The following is a 9703-nucleotide window of genomic DNA, read 5'->3' on the forward strand; positions in this document are numbered from 1 at the left end:
TACTGTTTTTACAAGTAACATGGAATTCTATGAAAAAGATTATTCAATAGAGGTTTATATTTTGTATATATTACTTTATGCATTTACAGCACTTAGTGAAGCATGAATGTCATTGTTTTTAACTTTTAGTCACTTAGGTTTCCCATTGTTTTCTATGGGGTTTCATACTGCATCTATAGAGAGAGAAACATTAAAAACAAATAAATAAATTCACCTGTCTGTAAACCAACAAACAGCAACAGAGGGATTAAGGATAAGGGTGACACCTACTCTGAAATCTTTTTAAAGTCAGTTGGATTGGAAATTGAGGGTGGCTCTTTTCAAAAAAAAAAAGCTCATCTTGTTATAAGTGTACCAACTGAACAGTGCATCAATCTGTCATCTATTCCTAAACTGTCACTTAAGTAGCCACTACACTGCTACTACCTAACTTTATTTCCACAATAGTTGTGTCACCTCCACAGCAGAGGCAAGCCCCTCTAAGGCTACGGCTACATGAGAAGCCTCTGTTGAGCAGAAGACGCTGTCAGAAGCAATTTCCTGGCAGAACTTCTGTCAGCAAATTGAGTCTACCCATAAAAGCAGCGATCAAAAGAGCAATCCACTCTGACAGAGAGTGGACAGACTACCTGGCCCTCTTTCAACAGAGCAGCTGACCGGAAGCTCTGCAAACAGACCTGCCTGGTGAACTGGAAGCCCTGTCTGTTGACAAAAGGGCCCTGGAGTGTCTACATGGTTGTTTTATTGACCGAACACTGAAGAGAGGTGTTGTACCTGAATGGAAAGAGGTATAATACTGCTGGCGGATGTGCCGGGTTTTGTCAAACTGTTGACAAAGCATGTTTTGCAAGTAGACACTCCACGGTTTCTCCTGATAAAAGCACAGTTTTGCCGGGAAAAGCCTCATGTAGACATAGCCTAACAATACAATTTACAAAACTTTCTTACAAATCACAGTGGGCTCTGTATGAAGGCTACTGGAATCTCTGCCTGCAGGTTGGCAGAATATATATAGCCAGTACAAGTGCAATAGAGAAGTGTGTGTCAAAACTCCAAGGGCACCACCTATCTGTGGGTTTGTACCAGAAGGAATTGTTTATTTTAGAAATTGCATTGCTTGAGAATATAATTTATAATCACTGGGCTGGGCAGGGAAATCATGGGCATGCTTGGATCACTGAAGTACCCAAGGTGTGGCTTAGAATGACCCCCAAACGCAGCCCGTTGCAGCTGTTGTCGAGCATGGTAAAGACAAAGTGGTTCATCTTTTGTTGGTGGAAAACGTAAATAACCAACAATTCCATGTTATTTACCAAAGATGGCACAGGGGCTGATTCTGTGGGTGCTCTGGGGCTAAAGCACTACATTAAATGTAAACTACTAAAAACAAAGAGAGAGCAGCATTCTTCTTCCTTATACTAAAGTTTCAAACTCTGTTAAGTGAATGTTCAACTGGCAACTTTTGAAAGAACAATCATATCACTTTGTTCAGAATTATAAACCAATGTCCCAAGGTGTTCGTAAGTCTGAGGTATTACTTTACATTGATTAGGACAAACTTGGTAATCCATGAATGGTCAGTGATGTCCCTAGTCTGCACTGTTTGGCTGGCCTGGCCTTAGGAAAGGATTCACTTTGAATGCACTTTGCCTTAAAAATGGGTTTCTGCTCTAAAGCAAACAAAAAGTCTCCACGATGCTTCTGGAAGTATGGTGTATGTTGTATCCCAGATCAGGGCATGCACTATACTCGAGTAAGATGATTTCTCTTAACTACCAGCCATATAGGTTTAACTTAAGAATTGAGAGGCTGATCCTCAGCTTGTTTAAACTGTCAGCACTCCTCGAAAATGCAAATGTAGGTGGTTTTCTTACTACTAGTGCTCCATAACCCATAATCTTAAAGTGTGTCTGAAAAAATGAGATCCCCTAGAGCGCACATGAATTTATCTGATGCTCAGACATAATTCTGCCAGGAGAATAGGCCTCTGGGGATTCCCGTTTCTTAAAACTCATGAGGTGTTTGGAGGGGTGTTGATAACTGACTCAAGTTTATTTCTAGAGGAGCTTTACCCATAGCCAGCTGACAATGCTAAATAGATCTCTAATGCAAATTCACATTTTAATGCCATTTTAGGTACCGCTATGCCTCATATGTTTTAACATGATGTTTTTCTAGATCCAGACCGTGAGAAATTCTCGTCTTTTCTGATGCTGAAAATGTTTTTCAGGATTGAAGTAATCATCAAGAAAGCTGTTAACTATTTGGCCCATCACTCTCTGCCTCCCTCTTTACTGGTCCACATATCTTACTGGATTGTCCAGGGATGCTGGAATGAGACAACCTTCCAAATATGGCAATAAGGCCAATTTTTTTAAATGACCATAAGTTCACCATCACACCCTGCCACTTGAAACCATAGTGATCCATTAGCACAGTACTGGCTGCAAATTACTACCTTCACTGCCTACAGTGTTTTAAATTGTGTCTTGGAAGTCATCTACTAAGCAAGTTTAACATTGTGATGTTTAATGGTATCGGCGCACAACAGGTATCTCCCTAACTCCCTACTTTATAGTGTGTTAAGATGTTCAGTACAAGTGGCAGAGAGGGTCATGTGTCCCTCCCCAACCCCTGCCAAGTCTGCTGATGAAACACCACACAACTCTGTGCAAACCTCATGCCTCACAATTCTGCTAATAAGCTGTCTGTACGTTGTATTTCCCTTTTTGCTTGCTTCTGCTCTATAAAACCCTAATTTGTAGCTTTTACTATTAAAGGTGAGCCATGTAAAAAAGACAAGGAATGCTGGGAATGGTCACCAGTGGCCTATGCTCCAAGAGGTAGGAGTAGAAGAGGCTTACTACAACACCACAAAAAATGGACCTTCACACAGGACCCACACTGGCTGCTTTTCCTGCTGCCAGAAAAAATGGCAAGAGTCAAGCTTCCGAATAAAGGACAAATGTTACTTATCTCACTACAGTCAAAATGTTTGTTTTGTCATTCCCTTCCCCTCCAATGCAGTTTTTTTTAATTTTCTAAACTGCTAAAAGTAATCAGTCAAGAAAAACAATCATCTTCCTATTAATCTGAAGTCTTGTCTCATTTGTGTGCTGTAGTCTGATGTGTTATCACTTTTCTTCAGATTATAGCATTGGAAATTGCTGGCTAAATCTACACCATAAGCAAAAGAAAAAAAAAACCAGTCTCCCAAGCACCTTGCCAATCAAGTATTTCCCATGACAAAATTGGTGAAATTCCTTTAAGGTAATACATGAATAACCAGGAATAAATTGGATGAAGAGGAACTTCATTACAATCCAAGCAAGAAGACAAGATCTTTCATGAGAATGATTGGCTAAATATGAGCCATTATATGCCCGACAAGCCAGAAATATCCAGGCTCTTTCATGTTAAAGTGGGAAAACATTCTGTAAACAGTTCTAGTTAGTCCTGAGTGTCAGATGATTGTGCTACTTAACACACTGCTGTTCCTGCTAATGTAAATCCATTCCTTCCTTTCACAAAGGCCTGGTAATTGAGCTTGGTTTGAAGCACTTAGCGAGTATGTGTAGAGGAAACATTGCCTCACTCAAGCTCACACAGGTTACATGCTGCCCTGTAAGCCATCTGCAACCACTCCTTTAGCATATGGACATGGCTACACTGCAGTTGCCTAGTCAAGCACCCACAAGGACACACATCTTGGAGAACCTCCGTAACTGTACCAGGTGAGTAACCCTCTCTTCCAGCCTGCTGAGGATACCCACATTAGCTGTCATCTAGCAAGCACAGCTAAAATTAGGCACACAGGCAGGGCTTTCACCATGGGCTAGGAGCATAAGCACACACATGGAATTCTAAGTAGCTTGTACAGCTCATGCTTGAGCCCAAGCTCCCGTAGTTTCACTGCTGTCATTATCCATGCTACCCAGAGCATGGGCACGAGTACCTGAGCTGCAGTCACACTTCCAGTTGTATAGTAACAGAGAGTGAGCCGTGTGGGGCACACATCTCTGCTGTGGACTGAATGGCAACTGCTGCTTCTACATTACCTCGGCATAGCATTTTGGGCCTCTGGATCGATATAAGTGTAGACGCTGTAGCAACTGCCCTGCCTCATGTCTCCTGCAAGGTCTTCCTGCTGTTGAGATCTCTACAGAGCACAAGGTGTGGATATCTTAGCCTCCGCTCCCTGACTGGCCATATATTAGTCCACTGATCAAAAGGGATATGGAAGGCATTGCATGGGAGCTCCCCCTCAGGGTCAGTTGCTCCCATACTACATAAACCTGTGTTTACGATCCTTAGCAGCTAGGTTGTGTGATGAGGCACTGTTCCAGCCTGGTCTCCACTACAAACTTAGGTTGGCAGAACTCACCTTAAATCGACCTAAGAATCTGTGTATCTACTACCAGGTACCTTTCCGCTGACTTCACTGTAAGGGCAAATTAATTACTCCACCTCCACAAGCAGTGTAGTGCTTAATTCAGTGTCGATAGGATGAGAGGCAGTGTAGATGCATTGTTGTGTAGGTCAACTGAATTGGCTTCCAGACATGGCCCACAAAGTTTTTCTTTCACCATACTGCAAAATATTTTCCACTACACTGCACAACAGCCACAAACATAGGAAAAAGCCCTTTTGAATTCCCATTTCCTGTTGGATCAGTTGAGAGAGAGAGTGCACCCGCCCAACTGATCGTGGGAACGCAACGTCCTAAATGTACCACAGACTGGAGGAGATAGAAGGTGATGCAGCACAGCTCCAATCAAAGAAACACAGACATCCATGCAGTGATAACCTAGGGTATGGTGAAAAAGGGCTACAGCAGATACATGCAACAATGCCATGTGACTATCAAAGAACTTTGGCAGGCCTAAAAGAAGAGCAGTCACACCGGTTCTGCACCACAGACATGGATATTTCCAGGTTCCTCAGCTATGGTTTCCCTCACATGCTGGTGATTTGGGTGGCTGGAATTGATGCTGACCTCAGAATCTACAAGCCCTGGGCAATGGCTACTGGTGGTGTAAAGACAAACAGGCATGGGTGTTTCTATGGTCTCTCATTGCCACAAATATTTTCACACACACCCCCACACACTCCTGCGCCGACTCAAAGACTGCGGTTTGGGAGACTTAATGCTGGTCCCTGATCACAAAGCAACCACAGCACTGCCCACCTGTGCTCCTGAGGCAGTTTTTCCACAACCTGTAGCAAAGACTCACCACCATCACCCATGCCACTGGGCCTCACCCACCATGACTGATACTGCCAACTGGTTCATTGAGTAGGAAGTCTCACTGTGGTCTGGCTTGCATTTGAGTGTAATAAGGAAAGTGACTTTGAAATAGCAGCCTTGTGCCAGACCCAGCGTATGCACCGAGAATCGTTTCCTTGCGCTTTACATGCCTTCTGGTGGAATGCTTGGCCTTCGGCACATACTCCACCTCAGCCAAGAGGCTACAGCAAATTAGAAGAGGGAAACAGAACATGTGATGACTGGTTCAATGAGATAATGAATACCTCTGGGGCAGCTGACACAGAACTCGGAGCTTGGAGGACTTCACTGTCTTGACAAATGGCGAGCATCCCAGAAGCATGAGTGGGCCACACAGGATGAGATGCTGTAGATTATGAAGGACCCATCAGACATAAGGCATCTGGCTGCGCTTCACAAAAAACAGCTAGAGGCTGTACAACAGCCCCTGTACAACAGTCTGCAAAACAGACCTGTTCCTAGTCACCTTCCCTCCGCAAACATTCCAGGAGGATCGAGGTAAGATACCAGAGGAGGGTATTAAAAACAAAAGGTGTCCACCTGAAGACCTTTGAGGGCCAAGACTGTTTGCTTTCATAGACTGACTTCGTTTTTTGCCTCCCAACTTTATCAAACAATTTACCCAAGATTGTTGTTTTCCTTAATTATTTTATTAAATTTTTTTCTTTAGTTCAATTGCTCAGTAAACAACTTTGTGAGAATGAAACTCTATTCTGGGCATGGTATTTGGAGGGTGAAGGGAAGGTACAGGGAACCTGAAAAGACAGAGGAAATGGTAAGGTACAATGCAGGTAGGTGGTCCACATTACGGAGGCTCATTACTGAAAAGGGTTTTCAAAGCCTCCTGAAGATGCAGAGCTCTTCATTGGGCTCTTCTTATTGCCCTAGTATCTGACTGCTCAAAATTAGATGCCTGCCTATTTACCTCCAAACCCCACCCCTTCAGAAACCTCCCTCCCTTTGCCTTTCTGATATTATGGAACATGCAGCAGACAGTAATAACAAGGGGGCTATTGCTTTCACTAAGCTCTCGCCTAGTAAGCAAACTGCACCAGCAACCCTTTAAGCATCCAAAAGGCACAGTGGTTTTTTTTGGGCCAGTACTTGCCAATACTGAGTACTGGCACCTCAGCAGCCCCAGCCATGAGATTGGCTGGGGATGGGTTTCAGGAAGCTAGGTAAGTATCAGTTCCTCTTTTATTTTCTTAAAAAAAAAAAAAAAGGCATTGCAAAGGCACATTCCACCCCCATTTTGCACTTGTTTAGTGTATTGTTGAACTGCTCCTTACTGCTGTCCAGGTGGCCTGTGTACCAGTGGATGATGATGAAATATCAGCTGAGATCCTGGCAGTCAGGCGCAGGCTGGGTCTCCCAGGATTACAATTGGCATTTCAACCTCATTAGTGGCTATTTCACAATCTGGAAAGGAAGTCCCTCATTGCAGCTTTGTGAACAGGCATGTGTTCCTAAAGGCATGCACCTCATGTGGGTTTCGTGACCATTCCTCACTGTTGTCAGTAAAACACCTTCTGTGATCCATGAAGGTGTGCAACACAGTTGTACAAATATATATTCTTTGGCAAGACGGTCTGGTGCCAAGACAGCAGGCATATCATCATCTACAAGCCAGCCATACTTAGGGAACTCAATCATGGCAAAACCATCCACTGAGTCCTGAACAGTGCCCTGAGGCAGTACGCTTCTTAGCAGAAGTTGCTCAATGGTCCTGCACACTTGGATCACACCAGCTCCCAGAGTGGATTTATTAACACAGAATAGATTCCCCACTGACTGGTAGATGTCTGGCATTGCAAGCTACTACAGAGTGATCACCATTCACTGCTCCACTGTCACGATAGCTCTCATTTTAGTGGTGTGCTTCCAGGCTGGGGAATGCACTGCAGAGGTTTCCTGGAAAGTGGTCTTCTGCATCTGAAAGCTTTACAGACACTACTCATTGTCCCATTGCTGCATGATGATGTAGTTCCACCATGCAGAGCTTGTTTTTCAGGATCAGAAAAAGCATTCCTCCATGTTGAGTTGATGCATGACTTCCAGCAGCAAGCAGGGATTGTTTCAATAGCTTGCAGCAAGGCTACTTGTGTGACACTGAAATGTTCCATGTTGTGGCTCCTGTCTTAGCTCTGGAAATATTGCAGAATAACATGCGAGATGTTTGTAATGCTCATGAGACGACTGCATAGCTGAATGGAGTCCATGCTTCTCAAGCTATAGTGTATGCACAGTTAAGCAAGGCTTTTGAAAAAAGGAAAAAAAGGAGTGGAAAAAACATGACTTATTTGGCTGTTGATGTCAGGGCAAGATGAGAAGAAAGCGCATCATGGGAGATCAAAGCCAGGTTCCCATTCTCCCTTGCAACAAAGTTTTGATCGAATGAGGCAATGCAAAACCATTTCAACACCTCTAGCAGTGCATTACTCTCCACCTATTGATGGAAGTGTTGATAATTAAGAAATACTCCACTGACACAGTAACTGTGTGGTGTGAACTTACACGACTGCCTTAATGAATGTGTCAAGTATGGGAGGGGTAGCTGTGTTAGTCTGGATCTGTAACAGCAACGAAGGGTCCTGTGGCACCTTATAGACTAACAGAAAAGTTTTGAGCATGAGCTTTTGTGAGCACAGACTCACTTCATCAGATGCATCTGATGAAGTGAGTCTGTGCTCACAAAAGCTCATGCTCAAAACTTTTCTGTTAGTCTGTAAGGTGCCACAGGACCCTTCGTTGCTGTTAATGAATGTGGAAGCTGGAGGTTGCCCTGACTTGTAGTGTACACATGCCGTAAGTGAGCTCTCAGGAAATTTCTCTTTGCACTTATCATTATAACAGTTATGCAGTTGGGTAGCACAGTCTAGTAGTGTCCTATTAGCAAACCAGACAGAAGTATAGATATCTTCCTTGCCAAGCAAGCAAATTCAAAAGAAGCAGAAAAGAGTTCTGGCTTTTTAACATCTGGAGTATGGAGGAATGGTTCAGGTCCAGGATATTGGTCTGACCCAATGTAAAGACAGGGAGACTGCTAATGTCTGGATCCACCTACCAATAAAAATTAATTATTGTTTGGCTCCAGGGTTTTGATTAGGGCCTATTAACAGACCTTACCTGTCTCTCCCCTATCTATAGCTTTGCTACAGCTTCACCACTGGAGGAGGGACAGAAATTTGGTGTGTGGCCTGCTAAACTGAATATAGCCTACGATTTGAATATATTAGCATCCTTTTAAAAGATAAACACTTAACATTGTTTACATTGTAATTACAGACACCTCAACTCACGTGAAGATCATTCAGAAATTCTGGCAGCCATTGGGCAACTGCATAGCCAGCCTGCATCTGGTGTTACATGTAAGTGATACCATAATACAGAATCACCATAGACAAACTAAGCATTAGGGAGGACATTTCCTTATTATCGTTGCTGAGAACAATGAAGCCATCCCTAGCGTATTTTCTTTAGGGAGACATTTACCCAGTTAAAAAACTGAGTGACAGTATCAAAATGCCATTCCAAAGACAATTGTTTGGGGAGGATTTGAAATCTTGGGGAGGCTGTTTTATTACAGAAGTGTAAATACATACAGGGGGATTTCAGAGAACTGGTGATTGGAATTAGAATTTGGACAGAGTTAATTAAGATATGATAGGTCTTTGGTGACAAACAAAATGAGTTTGATGGGGTTCAACCTGGCTCTTACTGAGCCACCACTCAGTGCAAAAGCCACCACCACAATTAACTCAGTTGTTGGTCATTTCAGCAGAACAGCACACAACTGAAAGGGGAACGTATCATCAGGTAACCCTTTATCCAGCACATGCAGGGTCAAAGCACATTGATGAAGTGCTGAGGGGAAATTTACACTGGCTAAACAGAGTCCTACATCTTCCACAAATGTGCATTTAATAAGCATCAAATTCACATTGTTAAAGGGGAGGGAACCTATACTGCAGTACATTGGAGCTAAAGGTCATATTGTGCTATCACCTTTTAAACAGAAGCTGTGATAACCTCAGTACAAATCAGTGACATGCTACAGACCTCCCTACTGCACTCCACATTTTAAAGATTTCTCACAGATGTTGCGTAGCCTTTTTAATCTCTTCCATCTACCCATTAGTAAACATTGTGTTTAATCTGAAAACACCCTGAATAGTCAACATACCTTAGATATTTTTTCATTGCTGGCTGGACTTATTCATCATGATACATTTATTTGAACGGGGGCCAGATTCTAGCTAGCATCTAGCAACAGCTGTGACTAGCCTCTACTCTAAGTGGCACCACTGATATACTCCAAAAGCAGCAAAGACATGCACCTGCAGCTTGACTAAAGCCACCATATCAGCTGCTCTTGACTGTACTCCATTACTGGCATTAGGAGTTATTTGTGATAGG

Source organism: Carettochelys insculpta, chromosome 7 (assembly GCF_033958435.1).
Source record: "Carettochelys insculpta isolate YL-2023 chromosome 7, ASM3395843v1, whole genome shotgun sequence".
Classification (NCBI taxonomy): Eukaryota; Metazoa; Chordata; order Testudines; family Carettochelyidae; genus Carettochelys; species Carettochelys insculpta.